This window comes from Humulus lupulus, chromosome 8, assembly GCF_963169125.1.
Source record: "Humulus lupulus chromosome 8, drHumLupu1.1, whole genome shotgun sequence".
NCBI lineage: Eukaryota > Viridiplantae > Streptophyta > Magnoliopsida > Rosales > Cannabaceae > Humulus > Humulus lupulus.
In genome coordinates, this window is record NC_084800.1 from 140,206,180 (window position 1) to 140,229,649 (window position 23,470).

General features: G+C 40.2%; 1 protein-coding gene across 2 annotated transcripts in view; it reads right to left on the reverse strand.

Moving 5' to 3' along the window:
• The window catches only part of LOC133798513 (uncharacterized), a 57,568-nt gene that overhangs the window by 21,702 nt on the left and 12,396 nt on the right, over window positions 1–23,470 (reverse strand). Inside the window, exons 5-6 of one of the 2 annotated variants that reach the window (XR_009875913.1) lie at window positions 11,992–12,422; window positions 11,146–11,880 (exon numbers count right to left, since the gene is read on the reverse strand). The exons of the other annotated variant lie outside the window; for it this stretch is intronic. The gene's annotated coding sequence lies outside the window, so the exon portion shown is untranslated. Of the gene's footprint in view, window positions 1–11,145; window positions 11,881–11,991; window positions 12,423–23,470 lie in introns of those variants that run through there. 2 annotated transcript variants of the gene reach the window in all.

Below are 23,470 nucleotides of genomic sequence, written 5' to 3' on the forward strand. Positions count from 1 at the left end.
ATATAAGAAAACAACCAGTCCATTTATAAGACTGAGATCTAATTCTCCTCCCACGATTTTTGGGGGAAACTACAAAATATCTCCTTTCAAATTTAAATTACAAAATTTCTTTCATCAACATAAATATCTAGTCAATTTCCTATAAAAATGGAACCATTTATTAAAATGTTTATATTCTTGTTATTTACAAACTTTTTAACGTGCTTTCAAGCTCACTCTCTTGACATTCAAGCTGAGTTTATCATTTTTTTTCCGAGTTGATTATATCATTCTGTGAGCATGCTCGAATCAATAAGAAGCAATGCTTATGTTTTTGCTGTCGTTTCTTATTGATTCTTGATCGTTGGATCATGTATTGTTCTAATCCTACAACTCAAATTAAATCCTTCTTTTCCTTATAAATACCCCCATTTTTTCTTTCCTTTCTTACTTTCCATTCTCTTCTTCATCCTCTTTCTATGTTCATCTGCTTTCTCAAGCACTAGAGTTAAAAAAAAATCTTCAATCATTTCCATAACTTGATTATTCTCGAAAATTTCTAGATTTCCAACCATCTTAATCTTCATCAGCACATTTTCGATCCCCAGCCACACCATTTTAGTGTAAGTTTACAATATCTAAACTTTTCGTATATATATATATATTTATCTATTCTTGATGTTTTTGATAAAAATATGTATTTGATTTGTTTTAGAGTAGAAGAAACACCCAAAAATTAGTTTATAGGTATTGTTTTTCTGTGTTTTTTCCTTACCATGAGGTTTTGTAATGAAGAAGTAATAGAGTAGGATACTTATGGGGAGTGTAACAGGCCACTTTTGGTAACCATATCCTTTTTTTTAGGAAAACACGCTACAATTAAAAAATAGGCTTAATAACTTTTCTCTTGGGTTATGATTAGAATGAGCCCATCCACCAAGCCCATCATTCTCCTCGACTTTCTCGATTACCTTTTCGAGCCATACTTATAATTTTCAAGCTATTGTTCCTACCTGAGAGGGTCATCATCTTTATCTTTCTCTCTTGGTAGATGTCGCAACAAGATCACGAGAAGGACCGGTGGGGGTTCTCAATTTTGGATTTTATGCCCTTAATAAAACCTTATTTCTCATGTAATATGTTTTTATTATCAATAATAGAAGTAAAAATCATTTTGTTTATTCAATCGCATTATTCACCCATTTTATTACATGTTTATTCAATTAATACAAACATTCATAAAATTCAGAACATATGGATGATTACAATTATAGTGACTAGGTCACATTGAATTATAGTTGTAATTATATGTTCAAAAGAACGGGTCCTAATATTAAATTAGAGCATCGATTTTGGTAATCTTCAATATAATCTACTTACAAATTTGGGGTGTGATGTCTTGTCCAAGGCATTTAGCAAGTATATAAGATCAGATGTATTTGGTTACATCGGCCTATGACCGATATTGATTATTGATAGATAAATAAGTCTCATTGTTATCGAATCTAATCAATGTCACAACGTTGACCATAGGTCAAGTCGATCTTAATTCTGAGTTATAATATTATGCTAATTATATTATTTAAATATTTTAACTTGTTCGTTACCAGCTTACCCTACGGTCTTGCCCATAGTTAGTGTTGGTATTGAATATGACAATCAGATTTCGCAGCAGAATGTGTTCTTTAAAAATTTACTAATACTAGCCAGAATCATACATATATAGATATATTAAATCAAACACAAATAGATTAGAGATTACCTCTTGTATCCTATCGAGAGTCCACAAATCTTTTTGTATAAATCAACAATCTTCCTATCCTTATTTTGAGAGCTCACACCTTGATCTTCTAGACCAATCCTCAAGCACACAAGGACGTGTGTGGGCACGTAGGATTCAAAATGTTGATTTAGAAATCAGTAGATGTACTCAACACATGATATCTAGTGAGGTTTGATAGAGAAAGGATGTTGTGAATAGACTTTTAGACATTGAAAAATTTAATGCATACTTTTCTAAGAGAGACACTGACAGTCAAAACTTTTTGGTAAAAAAATCTTATATGACAAGTATCGCTTCTTTTCAGGTTTATAAAGATAAGTAACTAATTTAATTAATCTTTATTTTATTTAAAATAAAACTTATCAATTATAACCTATTTAATTATTTAATCTAAATCTTATTTAAAAAGATAATTAAATAAAAAATTATTTGAAATTGAAAATTCAAATCTCAGGGATATGAAATATCCCTATGTGGCGCCACATTAGGGTTTTCCATAATTTTCTTATTTGTTTGTTTAATTAATATTTAAGAAAATATCATTTAATTCAAAATTAATTTATCTTAAAATATCAGTTTTAAATAAATAAATAAATATCTTATTATAAATAAGATAATTATTAATCTCTCTTTATATTAATCCAAACATGATTAATAGTTATTTTAACATATAGTTTTTCAAAATAAAAACTATATAGTTAAATAATTAATTAATTCATAATTAATCAATTGCCTATAACTATCACATAATTATTTTCTTGCCATGGAAAATTAATTCCTTTGCAATAAAGTCATTCTCTCTACAAATCTTTCTTTTGACATCCTTATCTGTTTACAAAAAAAAACGGCTACTGATGACGTGGCAAGGATTTTTCACACGTGGTCTACATTTGGCGGAAGTGTTGTTCGACTATCGACCAGAGGCACATCACTTCATCAAGCTTAACTATTAGATACGACCAGGTTGGTCGTATAATTTGATTTATTTACTTCTAAGATTGTAATCCTATAATAATTGCATTGAATATTTCTTCTTTATTACCTTGATATGCGGTTATTAAGGAAAGTTAAGGCCCATTGGCCCATGTAACCCTCATTGAGCCTATAAATATGCATGAAATAGCTCAAGGAAAGGACTTTTGATCGCTGAATCTTTTTTCTGAGTATTGTGAGAGAAAGCTATAGTGTGATTATCCATCGTTTTATTGTAATTATCCCAAGGTTTGTGAAACTCAAGAACCCTCGTTCTTTGATCATGGCTTTGAGATTCAATATTAATAATAGCACTAAGTGGACGTAGGTCATTACCATTCTTTGGGGCCGAACCACTATAAATCTTTGGTGTTTTCTTCTTTACCATTAGGTTAAACTCTTAATTGTCGTCTCATCTTCTATCGTATATTTGACTTCGTGTCATTGGCCAAATCGAGGGTCAACATTCTGGTGCTCTCGTTGAGAGCTTGATAAAAAACTGTAAGAAAATCTAATGGCGAAAACATCCAAGAAGATTGGACAAACCGTTGGCACTGCACCATCCCAACCTCCTCCCCCAAATGTGGCTGAGAATGAACCACATTTGGAGTTTGAAGAGGAGGAGTTAGATTCTGAAACACTGAGGGTGTTGCAGGATGAGTTGGCTAATCTGAGGGCCAATCAGGAGAATGTTGTGGAGACAATGGGGTTGCAACAAAGAGAAATGGAACGCCAGCACTAGGAGCTGAGTGAGCGGCAGGAGGACATGGATCGTCAGCAGAGGGATGCCATGGACGCTCTTGAAGCAACCATCCAATTGGCTCGGAGTCAGGCTGCACCAGCCTCCCATCCAGATCAGTCGCCGAATGCGCCACCTCAAAGAGGTCCCAATCCTAGCCCTCCGCTCCAGCCAACAAGCCCTCAAAGGCCGGAGCAGCCGCCTGTGGCTCAGGGTGATGTCCCACCTAGGGATCCTGAGCAACAACCTCCATCTCAGGCTGGTCGAGGCAATCCCTCGCGCCCAAGGCAGAATAGGGCCAGACAAATGCCCCGCACCCCTAGACACCTAGGGGATGAAGAGTCGAATCTATCGAGCAGGGGGCAACGTCCTTCTGCTAACAGAAGGAACATCGAGTCAGGCTCTGCGGTCAGGGGGCCCCCACGACATAGCAATGCACGGGGACCCAATGACCAGTGTAGGCCTCCCCCTAACGCTCGGGAGATGCCAGCCCGAGGAGGAAATAGCGTGAACAGCCGGTCACGCCGTAGTCAGCCACAATTTAGAGATGGCCATGACTATAATGAAGCTGATTCCGGTAGAGGAAATGCTGGTCGGAGAAATGAGGATAGAGGTGGAGGCAGAAGCCCCTCACCTAGAGAGAATAGGCCAGCTAGCCATAACGCTGGAGGGCAACCAAGGCAGCAGAACGTCTTTAATCGGCTAGGAGTTAGAGAGCAGAGACGATGATTTAAGGGACGTACTTAACGACCGCCATGAGAAGCACGACAAGTATGCTCCCCCGGCACCGGTTGCCCCAGCAGTCCCAGAAGCTGTTCAGGCTCAGATTGATGCTCTGAACCAGGCTGGTCGGGGGAAGAACGTCCCATATGGAGTACGATAGGAGGAGGGGCACTCCCTTTGTATAGAGGATTGCTACGGCTGAAACCCCCAGTAAGTTCAAGATGCCAACATTGCCAAACTTTGATGGGTACGGAGACCTAGTATCTCACGTTAATAAGTTTGAGATACAAATGGATATACAGAAAGTGTCAGAAGATGCCCGCTGCCGGATCTTCCAAGCGACACTGTCTGACACCGCCTAGAAGTGGTTCTTTAAGTTCCCTCCTGCTAGTATAGTATCTTGCGAGATGTTCGTAAAGGAATTTTACAGACAATTCTACGCGGTTTGCGTACACCCCACAGAGGCCAACCAACTAGTCGTGATATGCCAGAAGGAGGGAGAGCCCTTAAAAGAATATGTCCAACACTTCATGCGAGCAGCAGTTGGAGCCAAGACAGTGGGCGATGAAGGTAAGATGATGGCTCTAACTGCTGGGGTTAGGCGCCATTCACCCCTCTGGAGTAGCCTTAGAAAGAATGGGGTAAGAAGTACCCAGGAGTTTTTGGATCGGGCTGATCGATATATCAAGCTCAAGGACGCGATTTCCAATGAAGGGAAATCGCCAACAAAAGACAAGGGGTCGAAGGAAGAACCCACCAAAGCTGCCAACAGGTCAGAAAAACCCAATGGCAACGGCAAGGGAAACATGAATGGCAATGGTAGGAACGGTGGAAAACAGGCGAACAATGAACCCTCAACTTCTGAGAATAAATGCCCCAAAGGTAGTCGATAGGAGTCAAGATTCACCAACTACACGACCCTTGCCGAAAGCCGAGCGGAAGTCTACCAAGCTACCAGCTCCAGCGTGCCTTACAAACGGCCCGCACCTATAAGGAAAGATATCTCCAAGAGAGATATGATGAAGTTCTGTCATTTTCACAACGACTACGGGCACGACACCAATGAATGTAACCAGTTGAAAGACGAGATTGAGTTCCTGATTAGACAGAGACATCTAAGGAGATATGTACAAGACACAGGAGGATCCCAGTGAGAGGCTCAAAGTGGCAACGGTAGGCGCCTGCACGCCAACGCTCACCACCCCTACAGCCAGCTCCTATGGCAGGCACTTTACTCACCATCTGTGGAGGCCCACACCTTGCAGGGGACAGTGGGAAGGCAAGGGAACGATACGCTCGGACCCTATGCCATGACCAGGACATCGAGATGATGAGTGTGGAGGATCGAGCACCAAAGAAAGCTCGAACAAAGGAGGAATTAATAACCTTCTCTGAAGACGATGCCCAACACGTACGATTCCCGAACTCCGATCCGTTGGTCATGGATGTGCAAATTGCCAACATGATGGTGAAGAGGGTGTTAGTTAACACAGGATGCTCAGTCAACATCCTATACAAGTCTTCACTGGAGAGAATGAAGCTTTCCGTCAAGGACCTGGAGCCATGCAACCAAACAATCTATGTTTTTTCCAGCGAAGGGCTCGCCCCAACTGGGTCAATTAGGCTTCTAGTTATAGCAGGTACTGCACCTGCTAACAAGACATTACTCAATACTTTCATAGTAGTTGATTGTCCTTTGGCATACAATGCAGTAACTGGGAGGCCAATTCTGGTCGACCTACGAGCTGTCACTTCAATATTGCACCTTGCCATGAAATTCCCAACGGACGCAAGGGTAGGATGTGTATTGGGAAATCAGTGGGAGGCAAGGGAGTGATACAATGCCTCGATAACCAAGGCAAAGAAAGGTGCTTCGAGAGATTTTCCTGGAAAAGTGTTGCAAATGGAAATTGATGCTCAGGCCCAGTTAGGTGATAATGTCACCAAATAGGGCATTGCCCAAATTCAGGATAGAGACTTGGATCCTCGCTTTGGGGATTTTGAGGAAGAAATAGGGCCCATCGAGGACCTTGAAGAGGTCCAACTCGATGAAGAAAATTTGACCAGGGTTGTGAAAGTCGGTAAAAACTTAGAGATAACAACAAAACAAGCACTGGTGAAGTTTTTCAGGAGGAACCAGGAAGTCTTCACCTGGTCGCACAAAGATATGGTCGGAATAGACCCTGCAGTCATCAGCCATGTCCTGAACATCGACAAGAGTTATCCACCGGTGCAACAGAAAAGAAGGCTATTCGACAAAGATAGATCAAAGGCCTTAAAAGAAGAAGTCAAAAAGCTGAAGGAGAATGGGTTCATCAGGGTGGCGTTTTATCCATCGTGGGTCTCTAATCCCGTGCTAGTTCCCAAGCCGAATGGAAAATGGTGAACATGCATGGATTTCACAGACCTCAATAAAGCCTGCCCCAAGGATTGTTTCCCTCTCCCTAGGATCGACCAACTGGTCGATGCCACTGTAGGGCATGAGATGTTAGGAAAATTTGTTTTGCCTCAATGGAAATGATAATAATATGTTACAACTCTATGCAAAATATTACAATAGACAAGGATTGATTAAATTAAGTGTTACAACTCTATAACTGAAAATACAAATAAAAAAGGAAAAGAAGAAGATGATGAAGAAGAAGAGAATAGTAAAATACAACTCTAAGCAAAATGTTACAAATAAAGTAAGGTGTTTGAAACAAAAGTAAAGAAAAGATTACAACTCTTGAACAAGAAATACAAGTAAAAGAACAAGATAATAAGAAGAAAACAATACAATAGAAAGAAGAACATAAATGCAAGAAACTCTCACTTACACAACCTAAGTGAAGAGGGTTGGGGATCACCAACTTGAACAAGGTTTAAAACCTTTGTCCAAAAGCTTATTTTCCCCTAACTCAAGCACTAAGGGATCTCTCTCAGATATTGGAAAAGCTTTATGGAATTATCAAGCCTCAAGGTGTTTCTAGCCAAATGCTCTAATGGATAGAAATGTTGTTGTGTCTTTCAAGTGAGCTATAGGCTCCTATTTATAGAGTTTAGAGACACCCTTTGAATTTCAAATTCCACCAACCCCCATGGTTGTTACCAATGTTTAATTGGATTAATATGGAATTAAAAATGAGATTTGGGAGTTATTTGGGTTTTTTTAGCCGTTCAACAAAGATTGAAAAAACTGAAAAATTGGTCAGTTTTGGCCTGTGGCCGCGGCCAGAGACATTAGTGACCGTGGCCACTGGTCTCTGACCCACAGGGCACGGCCACTGAATGTTGGTGGCCGTGGCCACCGACCAATTTCAGCACAAAAAATGTGTTATTTTTCCAAACGGTTCCAAACCCTCCCAAATGATTTTGTAACTCCCAAAACACATTATTGGGGTTAAAATCATATCTCTAACAGCCATATCACATATGGCTTTATGAAATTCATCTCAATATTGTGTAACAATAAATTTACACAATAAAGGGTAATATTTGGAAGTTACAAATTTGTAACACCAAATATGTTACAATATTTGGATATATCTCATATATCTAAATATTGTAACTCTCTATTTTATGTTACAATATGTGACACACTTTGTCACATTTATTTAATCTAAAACATTATATTATAATATAATATAATATTACATTATATTATAAAATAATATAACATGAGATTCTCTCTTTTATGGATGCATACTTCGGATATAATCAGATTAGTATGCATCCACCTGATGAGGATCACACTAGCTTTCGAACTGATACTGGGCTTTACGGGTACAAAGTAATGCCCTTCGGTTTGAAAAACGCTGGTGCGACTTACCAGCGACTAGTCAACCACATGTTAAAGGTGCTAATTGGGACAAAAATGGAGGTCTATGTCGACGATATGCTGGTAAAGTAAAAGAAGGCAGAAGGGCATATAGAGGATTTGCAGGAGTGCTTCAACGTCTTGAACAAATATCAGATGAAGCTTAATCCCCTTAAATGCTCCTACGGAGTAGGATCAGGGAAGTTCTTGGGATTTATAGTTAACTCGAGAGGAATTGAAGCAAATCCCGAGAAAATCAACGCCCTGATCAATATGAAATCGCCAGTAAAGATTAAGGATGTTCAAAGTTTGACCGGAAGAGTTGCCACTCTCAGTAGATTTATTTCAAAATCAACGCACAAGTGCGTTCCATTTTTTAACCTACTTAGAGGCAACAAGAAATTTGAGTGGATGAAGGAGTGCGAGCAGGCATTCCAAGCATTGAAGACTCACATGGTGCCACCACCCATCTTATCAAAGCCAGTCAATGAGGAAACCTTGTTTGTCAACTTGGCGATTACAGAATATGCCGCTAGTGCTGTCTTAGTAAGGGAATAAGAAGGCATGCAAAAGGCCATTTATTATGTAAGAAAAAGGCTAATTGGAGCAGAGCTGCGATATCCACCAATTGAAAAGTTAGCCTATTGCTTAATTTTAGCCTCAAGGAAGTTGCGGCCTTACTTTCAAGCCCACTCGATCATAGTTTTGACCGACCAGCCTCTACGGCAAGTGCTGCAAAAGCCAGAGGCTGTGGGAAGATTGTTGAAATGGGCAGTCAAACTTGGGCAATTCGATATCTCTTATTTACCACGAGCAGCGGTGAAAGGACAAGCCCTGGCTGACTTCATTATAGAGTTCACTGAACTTACAGATAGTGAGCAGACCGAAAATCCTGATGAGCCTGAATCTCAAAACCAACCTCCCTCATGGAAGTTATTTACAGACGGCTCTTTTAATGAGAATCATGCAGGCGCGGGGGTGATCCTGATTACGCCTGAAGGGTTTCAATTTCACTGTGCAATCAGGTTCAACTTCATTGCTTCCACAACGAGGCTGAGTATGAAGCGTTGTTCGTTGGGTTACGATTAGCTAGGGACATGGATATAAAGATACTTGACATCTACAGTGACTCTTAGCTGGTAGTAAATCAAGTCATGGGAGAGTACCAAGCGTGAGGTTTAAAGATGGTTGCCTACTTAAACAAAACAAAGGATCTATTAGCACAGTTTGACAGATACACCCTTCAGCAATTACCTCGCGTCCAGAATTCAAACACTGATGCTTTGGCCAAGCTCACAAGTGCAAAAGATGTTGATACTCTGAACATAGTACCAGTTGAATGACTATCTGTACCAAGCATCAAAGCAGAGGAGACCACTCTGGTGATCCAGGTGGCGGATACATGGATGACACCATACGTAGAGTATCTGATGCAAGGCGTGTTACCAACGGACAGAAACAAAGCTAGGACCCTTCAGCGACAGGCTACTAGGTACATCCTAGTCGATGGAATCTTGTACCAAAGGGGATACTCAATGCCACTCCTCAGATGTGTTTCAAAAGAGAAAGCCAAAGGATTGATGAAAGAGGTACACGAAGGCTTTTGTGGGGACCACGCTAGGGGGCAAAGTTTGTCAAAGAAGATCTTGGGGCAAGGATATTTCTGGCCAACAATGAATGAATACTCGATGGAATTCATACGGAGGTGTGACAAGTGCCAGAGATTCTCAAAAATCCCGCGAGCAGCCCCTAATGAACTGAAACAGATGCAAAGTCCGTGGCTGTTTGCAGTATGGGGGATAAACTTAATCAGATCTTTACGCACAGGAAAGGGCGGCGTCAAATATGTTGTGGTTGCCATCGATTACTTCACTAAATGGGCTGAAGCTGAGCCACTCGCAACCATAATGATCAAGATGGTGCTGGATTTTGTGGTCAAAAACATCGTTTGCTGCTATGGATTGCCGAGGAAAATTGTCTCAGATAACGGCACACAGTTTGATAGTGATTTATTCACGGACTTTTGCGAAAGGCATAGGATTATCAATAACTTTTCTTCAGTCGCTCATCCCCAAGCAAATGGACAAGTCGAAGCAGTCAATAAAATGCTAAAGGATACCCTGAAGAAAAGACTGGAAGAAGCTAAGGGTGCATGGCCAGAGCAATTGCCTGAAGTCCTTTGGTCGTACAAAACTTCCCACCGAATAGCAACAGGCCATACTCCGTTCTCTTTGGCTTATGGGTATGAGGCTATGTTGCCTGTTGAGTTAGATCCATCCTCGCATCGCAGGATAACGTACGATCAAGGCTTTAACAGCCAACTATTCATGAAATCCCTGGACTTGATCGATGAGAAACGTGAACAAGCCCAACTCCGAGTAGCTATGTACCAGCAAAAAGTCGCCCGGTATTTCAACTCTAAAGTACGTGAAAGAAAGTTCAACGTAAGATATTTAGTACTTCGAAGAGTTTTCCTAAATACCTGTGACCAGGCTACTGGAGTACTCAGACCTAATTGGGAAGGACCATACCATATTGAAGAAGTCCTCCATCCAGGCACCTACAAACTTGCTCGCTTAAATGGAGATCTCATTCCTCGCTATTGGAATGGAGAACACATGCGCAAGTACTATCAATAAACAATTCTTATTAAAGATTTGGCTTGTATTAATTTTACTTTTTACAAGTTATGAAAAAGGGTTGGTCATTTTATGTGACTAATCGCTTATAAGTGTAAGATCTTATTGATCACTCGTACAGACACATTTTGTCCATTTATTACGAGAAATATAAGGGATTGTGCGCAACCAGTCATTCTTGCCAATTATTTTATTTATTACAAGTATTTGCTCATTACGTGTGTTGTTTTTCTGTATTATCGTTTTAATTATTTGCTTCGAGCAGTAATGTTCGAACAGGTTGTGGTCAAGGCAAGTGACTAAGGACCTAAAGCTCCTCAATCACTTAGGGGGCATATAAGGCATCTAGTAAGCAAGGTATATCGAAAGGTATGTAAACACATGAGCAAAATAAGGGTACCTAGGGTCTTTTTCAAAATTTTGTATTTTGTTAAATCAAACCAAAGTACTATGCTAAGTTCGGTAATGCGAACAGATGTTATAATAAAATGAAAATATTATAATATCTTAAGGAACCTTTTACACCACGAGCAGTTACTGCTCGGATGTAATTGTTTGATAAAAGGAAAAAGTAGCTGCCCACGCAGCAATCAAAAAATATATTGTCTCTACATTACGACCCGTAGGTTGGGTATTTAAAAGAATAAAAGAAAAATATCAAACTACGAGGCAGGAGGATCTTGAGGGGTGTCCTGGTCGACCACCATTGTAGCTTCATTGTCCGTCCCTTCCACGCCAGTGGCCAAAGAGATTTCAGGTGAGGCAGGTATCCTTGCTCTCTCTTCTTTTGCCAGGTGAGCAGCGCAGCGGGCTATCTCAGCATGCTTCGTGCGCTCGGGAAGATAGCAGAAGTTGGCCTCCTGGTTGTGTTTTCAGAAGTCATAGAAACACTTAACCATGGCATTCTTGTACCTCTCCAAATTGCTGGCGTTGGCTTTTTCAAGTTCCTCGATCCGGCCTTCCAGCTTTGTAGTCTCTTATCTACTCGCAATCAGGTCCTCCTCAAGTTTTTTAGCCTCGCGGTAGTTGATGCGGTTAGACTCCTGGAACTAGTCTCTTTGCTCGACGGCCTTGTCCAGAGTAGTCTGCTTCTCCCTTAACTACTCCGCCAGCTTGTTCTTCTCCTCGAGTAGTGCTGCATTTTTCTTCTGAGCCACCTCAAGTTGTTCCGCATATTTTGCTTCGGCAGCTTTGAGTTCTTCCGCGTGCCGTTGCTCGAAAGTCCATGACTATTCGATGATGGCTCCTGAGCAGAGACGACCGACAATCACAGTTAGCATTGCCTGCGATTAGCATGAAAGTGAAATTGACTATAATAAATAAAAGGATTTAGTCTCCATAGAAAAAGACAACTTACACTTGTGAGCTCGTTTAGAGCGCGGGTTAAGATCTGTTCGACGTCCATCGTCTCTGTCCCAACCATCACTTCTCGGCAACGTTCATGCTTCAAAAAAATTTCTATCCTGTCCTTGGCTGATCTTAGGGCACGGCTCAATATGTCACCCCCTGTGGAAGCTGGGGCAGCCTGCTGAGTCTGGTCAGCTGGAGCTGGTGGGGAAGGTGTTGACCCGACTGGAGCAGGCGGAGTTTGCCGCTTGAGGGGAGAACGAGGTGGTGTAACATTTGTTGAAGGTACGTCTGCTGGAGGGTTTGCAGTACGGGTTTTCTTGGCCTGAGGCGCTTTACTGCTTTCCCCATGATGTCGCCTGCTCACTTTCTTCTTGCTTGCAGGAGCCTCAGGAGCCTCGGGAGCACATTATATATCGAACACGTTTTCAGATTCCATGTCTACAAGAAAGAAAATGCACGAACAATGAGATAGCACAAATGACTGAGTATGTTATGTCAGGAAAAGAAATAAATAAAATCGTAAGTAAAATACCCAAGCTATCATTACTGGTCGCTACATTATATACTTTACTAGTGTTACACTCACTCACTGGCATGAAGAAGTCTGAATCTAAATTGGGAGCGTACTTAAAATTGCCGTCCCCGTCAAACAAGTGACAGGGAATTGGCAAACTATCTAAGAGCAAGAGATCAGTACCATTCTCATTCGTAGATTCGTCGAGAGGCTCGAGAGGTTCGGTAGCTTTCTTTTTTCCCTTTCCCAGTGGGGCGGGGGGAGCAGCAGCTCGCGGGGTGCTGGAAGGTTCCCTGATTGTCACTCCAGTTGTCCTCCTCCTTTGAGGTTGTGACACGTCTGGGTGTTGCTCGAGAATCTTCTCGCCAGTGGCACTTCCCGCTGTTGACTCCCTCACATCCTAGTGAGGGGCCAAAAGCCCGACCATCCTAAGGTTGGCCTCTGTAACCAGATGCTTGACGCTCTTTTCCATGTCAATCAGGCTGGCCAAGAGGGTTGGTCGGACCTCCATGTCTGGAGTAGGGTCTGGTCGCAACCATGGGCCTGAAAGGTGCTAAAAATCTAAGGGAAATGCAGTAAAAATTTATGAAAAATAAACGACCAGAGGTGCAAAGACTTTACCTCCTTGTGTGAAGGCCAAGTTGTTCGCGACCATGTCAGTAGTCAGAAAGTACTCCAGATGGTACTTCCCCACGTTCGAGATAAAAGTAGCGTCAGTTAGGAAAGTGCGACCTGTTTCCTAGTGACAGAAGTGGAAAAACCCCGTGTTTTCCTGGTTGGGGTTGGATTTTAGGTCGAACAGGTAGTTGACCTCATGTGGCATGGGGACAGGCCATTTCTTATGGCTATAGAGGATATAGAGTGCAGAAAACATTCTATATATGTTGGGGGTTATTTGAAAAGGAGCGACTCCGAAATAATTGGCCACTCCCTGGAAAAAAGGATGAAGAGGCAGGATCACTCTTGCCTCGATGTGGTACCTCGACCAGGCGCTGTACGCACCTCCAGGCAGATTCACCCTTTGGTCTCTGGTGGGTTGGACTAGGGTCACCCTAGGAAGTCCGTATTTTTTAATGCAATTGGCAATCATCCTAATCGTTATTCGTCTATGAGGAGCGACGTACCATTCAACATCTGGTTGAATAGCGTTTCGAGGATGCGTGCGAGTTTGAATGCTGGGGTCGGGGATATTTCTTTCTCGACCACTGGTCGAGGGAATTTCGGCCTGAGGACCAGGCTGATTTGAAGGGTTGGAAGGTTTCTTTTTCTGGGCTTTAGACTTAACTCGAACCATATTTTGGTACGGGGACGATGAAATGTTTTGGGTAGCTCGAGAAAAAGGAATTTCTGGTATCAACAGTGACTATTGCTCCTCGTCCTCGAGCAATTGAGCTAGCAAGTCATCATCGATGGGTCTCGCACCTCCCCACGGATCTTGCATGAAAAGCTGCGAACAGAGAAAGGGGGAGATGAGAACGTAAAGCCTAAAAATCTGTGTTGAGAGTTAGAATAACGTTTCTCGCGTATAAAAGTTAAGCTTTTATACGGCCAGTAGCATTCTAGCAAAAACACTATGTTTTATATGAGCATTTTGAGAAATAGATTGAAAGACGAAAGTAAAAAGTTTTTCAGAGAAAACTTTTTCAACTCCGAGAGGGTGGGAAAAACCCAGTTTTTCAACTAGCTTAAAAATCAAACTTTTGCTTCGATTTTACGCCCTAAATCTACGGTCTCAACTATCAAACTGTCTCCTAACTCCTATACAACACTATTTCACTTCCCTATCAAGCATCGATCAACATGCCCATTACCCCAAAACAGTTTCGGTCAAGAACAGTCAAGAACACAGATTTGAATACATAAAAAACAGTTTTGCATGGCATCTCAAACGTCCAAGGGGTTTGTAAAACTTACTTGGATAAAAAGAGGGGTCTGAAACACAAGCATTGAGCATCCGAATGGAGGATCCTTAGAACAACGATGGAGGCTCCTCAAAATTTTCTTTTGGGCTCTGAAAGTCAAGGTTCTTAGGAGTTGTTGACAAGAAAATGGCGAGTGAAAAGTAAAAAGTAAAAATATGAATTTGGGGTATTGTATATAGTGACAGCGACACGATAAAAGAGGTAATCATGAATTACTTTTTTCTGATATGGGGAAGTGTAATAGCCATCAGACAAGTTTTTGGGAAATAAAAAAGGCTTGATTAGACATGATTGATTGCTTTTTCCTAGAAGGCATGGGCGGTTCTAACAGGTTTGGTGGAGTAAGCGAAGGGTAAGTTTCCTAAGTTTACTTATTGCTGGTTGCAATAAATAAACTTGGGGGGCAAATGTTTACCCAAAAAACGGCTGCTGATGACATGGCAAGGATTTTTCTTACGTGGTCTACACATGGCGGAAATGTTGTACGACTATCTACCAGAGGCACATCACTTCGTCAAGCTTAACTATTAGATACGACCAGGCTAGTCGTATAATTTGATTTATTTACTTCTAAGATTGTAATCCTATAATAATTGCATTGAATATTTCCTTTTTATTACCTTGATACGCAGTTATTAAGGAAAGTTAAGGCCCATTGGCCCATGTAACCCTCCTTGAGCCTATAAATATGCATGAAATATCTCAAGGAAAGGACTTTTGATCGCTGAATCTTTTTCCTGAGTATTGTGAGAGAAAGCTATAGTGTGATTATCCATCATTTTATTGTAATTATCCCAAGGTTTGTGAAACTCAAGAACCCTCGTTCTTTGATCACGGCTTTGAGATTCAATATTAATAATAGCACTAAGTGGATGTAGGTCATTACCATTCTTTGGGGCCGAACCACTATAAATCTTTGGTGTTTTCTTCTTTACCATTAGGTTAAACTCTTAATTTTCGTCTCATCTTCTGTCCTATATTTGACTTCGTGTCGTTGGCCAAATCGAGGGTCAACATTATCCTTGACAGTGTAGGACAGAGGTGATCTGGGGACCATGAACCTATAATATGAAGCTTCAATAAACCATATTATTAATTAAACTATTTAATCTAGTAATCTTATTTATTAATTCTATGATAACACATTAGCTTACCATAGCTCATACTTTTCATAACACAATATCTCTTGCAACATATTAGCTCATAATTTTCAGAACATAATTCAAAGAAAATTCTAGCTAACTTCCTTACCTCAAGTCCAGGCAAAAATAAAGTGCAGGGTACTTCACAATGAGCCTAGAATCACAATCAAATGTTTTTCTTCAAATCATGTAAGATTACACATGCCCAACATACATACCCCACATGTGCATGGGTCATGCACACGTGGCACATGTTGCACCACACTATAAACATTCGACAATTTCACATAAAATTATAAAATAATAATCTTAACTCCACTAGTAAATTCTTAATGTTTGCAAAACAAGAATCATCCACTTAATCAAATGTCTTATAATTCAATGTAAAACTTGGCTTGCATGTAACATGCATACGTGAGACGATTCTTAAAACTTGATTTGAAGTTAGTAATATTTATTCATTTATTTTCTTTTCAATTTCACAAAAATTCAGCAAGCATAAAATAAATAGCCAATTGATTATTACAACTTTTATTACTAAAAAAATTTCTAGCTCAATAATCTCATTTATTATTTAATAACAATTAAAATGTGACAAAATTGTATAGTTGTTTAAAATAATTAATTTGGCGTAATTAGTTAATTTCATAAAAGTTCTCCTTTAATTTGGCAAATAAAATAAATAATACCAATAAAATGTGACATATTTAATTTCCTTTAGAAAAATAACATTTCTAGATCACAAAATTTGTATTAGTTTGTGATTATCTAAAATTGGTACAAGGATTAATATTACTCAAATTTCATTGATTAAATTCTTTTGTCATCTCAAAAATAATGTTCCTTAATTATTTGTCAATAAAAACTGCAAAAATATGTATGAAAAAAGTACCCATTAAAGATTGGAAAAATTACATTTATCATATAAAAAAATTAAGGCATAAATTACTAAGACATATATTTGATATCCTTTAATTAAAAGAGATGTTCATGAAACTAAATAAAAATCAGCTAGCACGTTATCACATTAATTTTAAGGCATGAGTTTTCAAACAATATTTCTATTATCCATGTAAAAAAAAAAAACAATTTTTCATAATACTAAACAAAATTTCAGCAAGCAATATATATTCATATCTCACAATTTTTCTATTAAACCATTTTAACAAATCAATCTAGTATGCTTGTATACCTTCATGGATTTAACAACACCATTAGCATGCAATACTAACGACACCAACATTAAGCTATTCTAAACCATATAAAACAACCAATGCTGAATTTCTATATTGCATAATACATAAACAATTACAAATTCGACATGCTCAATATCAATATTTTAAAAGAAAGAATAAAGAAACCAAAACACAATTTCACAACATTTGAATATACCCTAGGCCAAAACCCAATTACCATACTTCTAATGTCCAATTTACATTTTATTAACAAGACATCAAAACTTATTAAAACAATAATAACCCAATATAAATCTTTCAAGAATAAAAATCAAAACTCTTAAAGATTTTCATGAAACCCTAACATGCTCCTATTTCCAATAATAATGTTTCCACAACTCTTTCATGCCTTTAATTCAATATATCATATCAACATAGTAATATAAGAAAAAAAAACTAAAACTAGGCCTATATACATGTTGGGTGAAACCTATAAGCATCAACATCCAGGTTTTATCTTTAAAACAACAAAGACTCATAACAAACTTCCAGATAGAATCATAGTCCTCACAAGGATTTTCAAAAACAAATAAACAACATCGAAACCTAAATGGTCATGTCTATAACATCAAGATAAAATCAATAAACAAAATATTTAAACACAACATTTCTTGCCAAACACCAACCCATATTTCGAAACTACAACAAAATCAAGCATCCAAACAAACATAGATTGAGGGAGGGATCCATTACCTTCCTTGATTATGATCACAACACAAAAGCAAGAACACACTTTTGGCACCTACAATTTTTGAACCCCAACAAGACAAGAGAGAAGAAAGAAAATTAACACTTAGATTTGAGAAGAAGAACTACTCTTAGACAATCAAAACCAAAATAAATCAAAGAATTACCTAAGATTCTTGAACCCTAGCCTTCTTCTTCTCCTTCTTTTCTTCTCTTTCATTCTTTCTTTCTCCCTATATTTTTCGTGCTCTCTCTCTCTCTTTCCAAGCTGTAGGCGACCAGCTCTAGCAAATGAGTCTTCATGGATCTTTTCTTTTTATTTAACCTAAGAGGTCTAAACCTAGCCTAACGTGAATGGGAAAGTTTCCCTTGATTTCCTCTCCAAAATCAAGCCATTGACAACTATGAAAGGATTTGAATCCTCACCAAAAAGGAAACTCCCCTCCACTCTCAATCTATACCCTTGACCGACTCTGTAATATCCGCTTCTACTAGTAAGGATATTATGGTAATTTGGCTTGGGTCGGGTATTATGGTAAATTGTATGATATCATATTTTTAACTATATGAACTATGATATGCATGATTTTTGGTGTATGTTTAATTTATGTTTTCCGTTAGGCAATCCACGTACATTAGTTTCTTTAAGTATTAGGGGCCAAATTGCGATAGAAGTTGAATTATGGGGGTCAAAGTAGAATTATGGGTTTTGTTTTAGAAAATCTAATTATGAAAAGTTAAAACTATTAGTTTTGAATGGAAATTACCACAAAGGGCTTAAATAATTATTAAGGAAAAGTTAGAGGTTGAGGATTGTAGTGTAATTTGGTTTTACATGATTTAAATCAGATTAAATAATTAATTAATAAAAGAATAGGGTTAGATGTTGTATAATTTTTCAGACTCTGGTTTTGTGATAGAAGAAAGGGGAAACAGACTAAGAACAATCTTTTGTTCTTGATCTGCAACGACCCGAATCTACTAATAAGGCTTAAGGGCCTTGATTAGTGTGTTGGGAGGGCATAATTGGATTATATGTGATTTATGATTTAAAAGCATGTTATATGACTATTTGAATATTTGTGATGCATGACTACGTGTATAAGTATGCATGTAGCCCCTGATTAGATTAGAAGGGCATAATCGTAATTTTGCCCCGTGGAGGGCATAACTGTATATATATGTGATAACTGTCGAGACCACATTATTATGTGGATATATTTATAATCTGTGACTCAAGGCGATCCTAGTGAGCGAGTTAGCGAAAAGGTCACGACGGGGATTTATACTCGGCTCGGGGTGAGCTTGGGGGTATTTCTAGGAATTTAGAGAGTATATTGGGGTCAATTTTGACATTAAGGAATATAATTGGTGATTAGTTAGGTGTCATGAATTAAGCGATAAATATTAGAGACATTTGAGGAATTAGCGGGAATTTGGTGAAATGACCAAAATGCCCCTGGGTGGATAAAAGGCTTAGAAGTAAAGGGAGGGAAAATTGGTCATTTGGCTTATAAGGGATAAGAGTTAAGTTGCTTTATGCCTTAGTGGGAAAAGTCTAGAGTCTGAAGGAAAGAAAAGAAGAAGGAAAAAAAAAGAAAGAAGGAAAACTAGTAGTTCATTTTTCTCTCTGTCGGTTTAGGATTCTTCTCCATTCCTTGGGGTCTTTTGGAGCTAAATTCAGAGGAGGTCTTGGCTAAGGCCTTGTGCTTGAGACCTTGATCAAGTGTGAGAATTCAGCAGGGATTAGGCATCCAACTGAGGTAAGCTTCTAGGGTCTGCTCTTATGTTTCTGGTTTTGGCTGAGATGATTTTCTGAACTGAGTTTTTATGGGGAATTAAGGGAATTAAAGCTGAGGATTTGAGGAGGAGTAAACCAAGGAAGTGTAGAGGCTAGCTTAAGGTCGACTCTCCATTGAAGGTATGAAATTCGAGCTCTAAAATTATGAGGTTTTAGTTGTTTTGCTGAGTTTCTGAGTTTGAGGTCCAGCCATGGTGAATTTTGGGATTTGGAGTGCATGTGCTTAAGTTTTATGTGGTTGGGTCATTTGGGATGAGTTAGACATGTTGATAAGCTTGTTTTTAAGTTTGGTTGAAGTTTGGAAAAGTTTTGGTAAGGTTTGGCTAGGGAAGATCGAAGGAGGGAAAAATGCAGGGTTGCTGTTCTGTGACTAGCGCTACATCGCTAGCCTTTGGGTACTGTAGCGCTAGACCATGTTGTCTCAGATGTTTTTAGGTTCTGTTTGTAGCACTGTAGCACCCTCCAAAGAGCGCTGTAGCGCTACCCTGTTTCCAGACAAAGGTTTTTGGGTTATTTTCAAGGGTTTTTGCCAGGGGGTTCGGGGTTTGATTCCACCACCCCGTTTGGTGGAATTAGGGCCTCCCGAGGGCTCGGGATTGGTCCTGAGGTTAGGTTTTGAACTTGAGGTTTGGTGATGATTCTAATCTATGGTTGTGACTAGGTACGCGCTAGAGCTCAAGAGGGATCGTGCTTGAGGATCAATTGAACGAAGCTATAATATCTAAAGGTAAGCAAACTGCACCCGGTTATGTGTTTGTAATGGGACTAATTGCTCCTGATGTCTGAATAATGTCATAGATAATATTACACCATGGGACATGTGATGAACGACCTAAGGGTGTCGTAAATTATATTTGCGCACAAGGCGCGACTCGACCACTGGTAGCCGAGGACAGCTTAATATTCACTGAGCTCGGTTTAAGCGGGCCGGAGTCAGTGGGACAGATAGATGGTGCAGCCTGAGAGCGTTAACCCTAGTTGTCATATGCGGATTGATTATCGTTATGAAGTGTTATACTTGGTATGATGAATACTTGATTATCATGAATGCTTAAACTGATTGAGTACATGCTTATGCAGTATGAGATATCTGATTGTCTGTTGATTGATTGTGCTTTGTTATTGTGTTTTCTTGTTGGGCCTTGGCTCACGGGTGCTACGTGGTGCAGGTAAAGGAAAATGCAGGTTGGACCAATCCTGAGTTGGAGAGCTGCGGGGTCGAATGTACATAGTCAGCTGTTTGGCTGCCACGGCTGAGGAGTGGAACAGGACGAAAAATGCTTAACCGTCTATTTTTCTTTAGAATGGCTAATCATTGTATCTAGATCTTGAATCTTTTGTAAACACTCTAACTTCTTACTTTTGGGATCCCATGTAAATAGAAAATGTTTATTTATAAGAAATGCAGCTTTTGAGCCCAAAACCTTTTAACACTAGTTCAACTATAGTTTTGGTAACACGATTTGATTAAATTACTTGATTAGCAAGTCGTGTACCTTTATAAACACACAATGTAACAGTTTTGGCTATCTAGGGCGTTACAACTTGGTATCAGAGCGTCCTAGGTTTAAGGGTTCCTGAAGACTGGCTGGACATGTACATTCACCGTGAAAGACAAGCTCGACTCAAGGTTTGGTAAATTGTGTATATATGACTATGTGCTTAAATGATTTGAATGAGATATGATAGTTGATAACTGTTTGATTAATAGGGAGCATGAGATGATGATAGGGCCTAGCCCTTGACTATTGCATGATGATATTGAGGCATGCTTATCAGCAATGCTATGCATGTGAATGAATATATGGGTAAATATTTGGATAAATTGTTATATCTTGATTGTTTGTGAATGATTGGAGTTTCAGTGATGGGTAATGAAAGGATTATTACCCTGTCATCATAGTTTGATTGCCGAGTCATTGATTGCAGATTGACTTGGATAATTATGCATCCAAGAAAATCTACACGACTAGCCGCTAGGTCTGGGACTAGAGATGATGATCAGGGCTAGACCCCTCTGCCAGTCCCTGAGAACTGGCAACAGCTTATGGTAGACATACAGGCTCGACTACAGAGCCAAGATGAACAGATCTGAATTTTGCGGTAGCAGGCTCCATCAGGGAGTGTTGCCCCCATTGTGCCACCTGCAGTGGTACCTGTTGTACAGCCAGTTGAGGTTGGGAACAAGTGGGAACCATTGTATGAGCGGTTCAAGAAACAGCAGCCCCCGATTTTTGAAGGAGGACCTGATCCACTGAAAGCTGAACAGTGGATGACTATGATTACTACTATTCTATACTTTATGAGGGTAGAGGGACATGATAGAGTGGCCTGTGCCACATATATGCTGATAGAGGATGCTCGAATCTAGTGGGAGGTGGCATCACAAACCAGAGATGTTACTGCTTTAACTTGGGAAGGATTTAAGGACTTATTTAGTCAGAAGTACTATAATGTTGTCATCAGGGCAGCGAAAGTGAACGAGTTCGTGGGGCTGGTTCAGGGCAGCATGACAGTTACAGAAATGCCCTGAAGTTTGATAGACTTGTGAAGTTTGCACCCGACCTTATGCCTACTGATGTAGCTAGGCAGGACAGGTTTATTAAGGGGCTTAATGCTATGATAGCTCGAGATGTGAGAATTACAACAGTACTATGAGGGAGAACTTATGCCCAGGCTGTAGAGAAGGCTCTTACCGCTGAGGAAGCAGAAAATAAGATATGGAGGGAGAGTGTAGTGAGACGGGACGGTCGCAGGGTGGTGCCTCCATACTCTGGTTTTGGTAGGGGCGGAGGCCCCAGTGATTTGAAGAGGAAGACCCCTGATGCTTCGACCGCTCCTGGTTCTGATAGGAGAGGTCGGGGTACTCAGGGTGGCCGTCAGGGAGGCGGTGATTCATGGAGAACTTATCCTGAGTGCGTGAGGTACAGAAGATGCCATCCGGGTGAATGTTGGGCTAAGGCCTGTTTTGTGTGCGGGGTGGTAGGATACCTCAAGAAAGATTGCTCGACAATGAAGAAAGGAGATGCGGGGAAGGTGGACAGCTTGATTCCAACTCAAGTGTTCACCCTCACGCAGGCGGAGGCCAAGGCTAGCCCCTCGGTAGTGATAGGTCGGCTTTCTAGCGATGGAAATCCTTTCACTGTATTGATTGACTCTAGTGCTACACTTTCGTTTGTTTCTAGTAGGGTGATTGATAGACTGTGTAGACCTAGTGAGTATTGTACTTCAGGGTTTGGGACTATTTTGCCTACAGGGGAACTGGTAGTATCTAGGAGATGGGTTAGAGCACTGCCAGTGATAGTTGATGGTAGAGAATTTTTAGTAGATTTGATTGAGCTGAGTATGGATGACTTTGATATGATTTTAGGTATGGATTGACTGGTTAGATATGGAGCTACCATTGACTGCAGGAAGAAGATGGTGACTTTTGAGCCAGAGGGTGCGGATCCTTTCGTTTTTGTGGGAGCGGTGCATGGACCTCGCATACCCAGGATATCGGCGTTAAGAGCCACAGAAATGTTACAAGGAGGGTGTATAGGTTTTCTGGCTAGTGTGGTGGATACCACCAGGGTTTCGCCAGCAGGACCGGAAGAGACCAGGTTGGTTTGCGAGTTCTTGGATGTGTTCCCTGAGGACTTGCCGGGGTTGCCACCGCGTAGAGAGATTCAGTTTGTCATTGAGTTGGCATCGGGGACAGATGCAGTGTCGAGGGCACCATATAGGATGGCACGAGCAGAATTGAAAGAATTGAAGATACAGCTGCAAGAGCTTCTAGATTTGGGGTTTATCAGGCCTAGTTACTCACTATGGTGTGCTCCAGTTTTGTTTGTGAAGAAGAAGGACGGGACTCTGAGGATGTGCATAGACTATAGGGAATTAAACAAGTTGACTATCAAGAATAAGTACCCCTACCAAGGATTGACGACTTGTTCGATCAGCTGCAGGGTAAGACGGTGTTCTCAAAGATTGATCATCGATCTGGTTATCACTAGCTGAGGATCAAGGACGAGGACATACCAAAGATGGCCTTTCAAACGAGGTACGGGCACTATGAGTTTCTGTTCATGTCGTTTGGTTTGACCAATGCCCCAGCAGCGTTCATGGACCTAATGAACAGGGTGTTCAAGGACTTTCCGGATCAGTTCGTTATTGTCTTCATTGGCGATATCTTAGTGTACTATA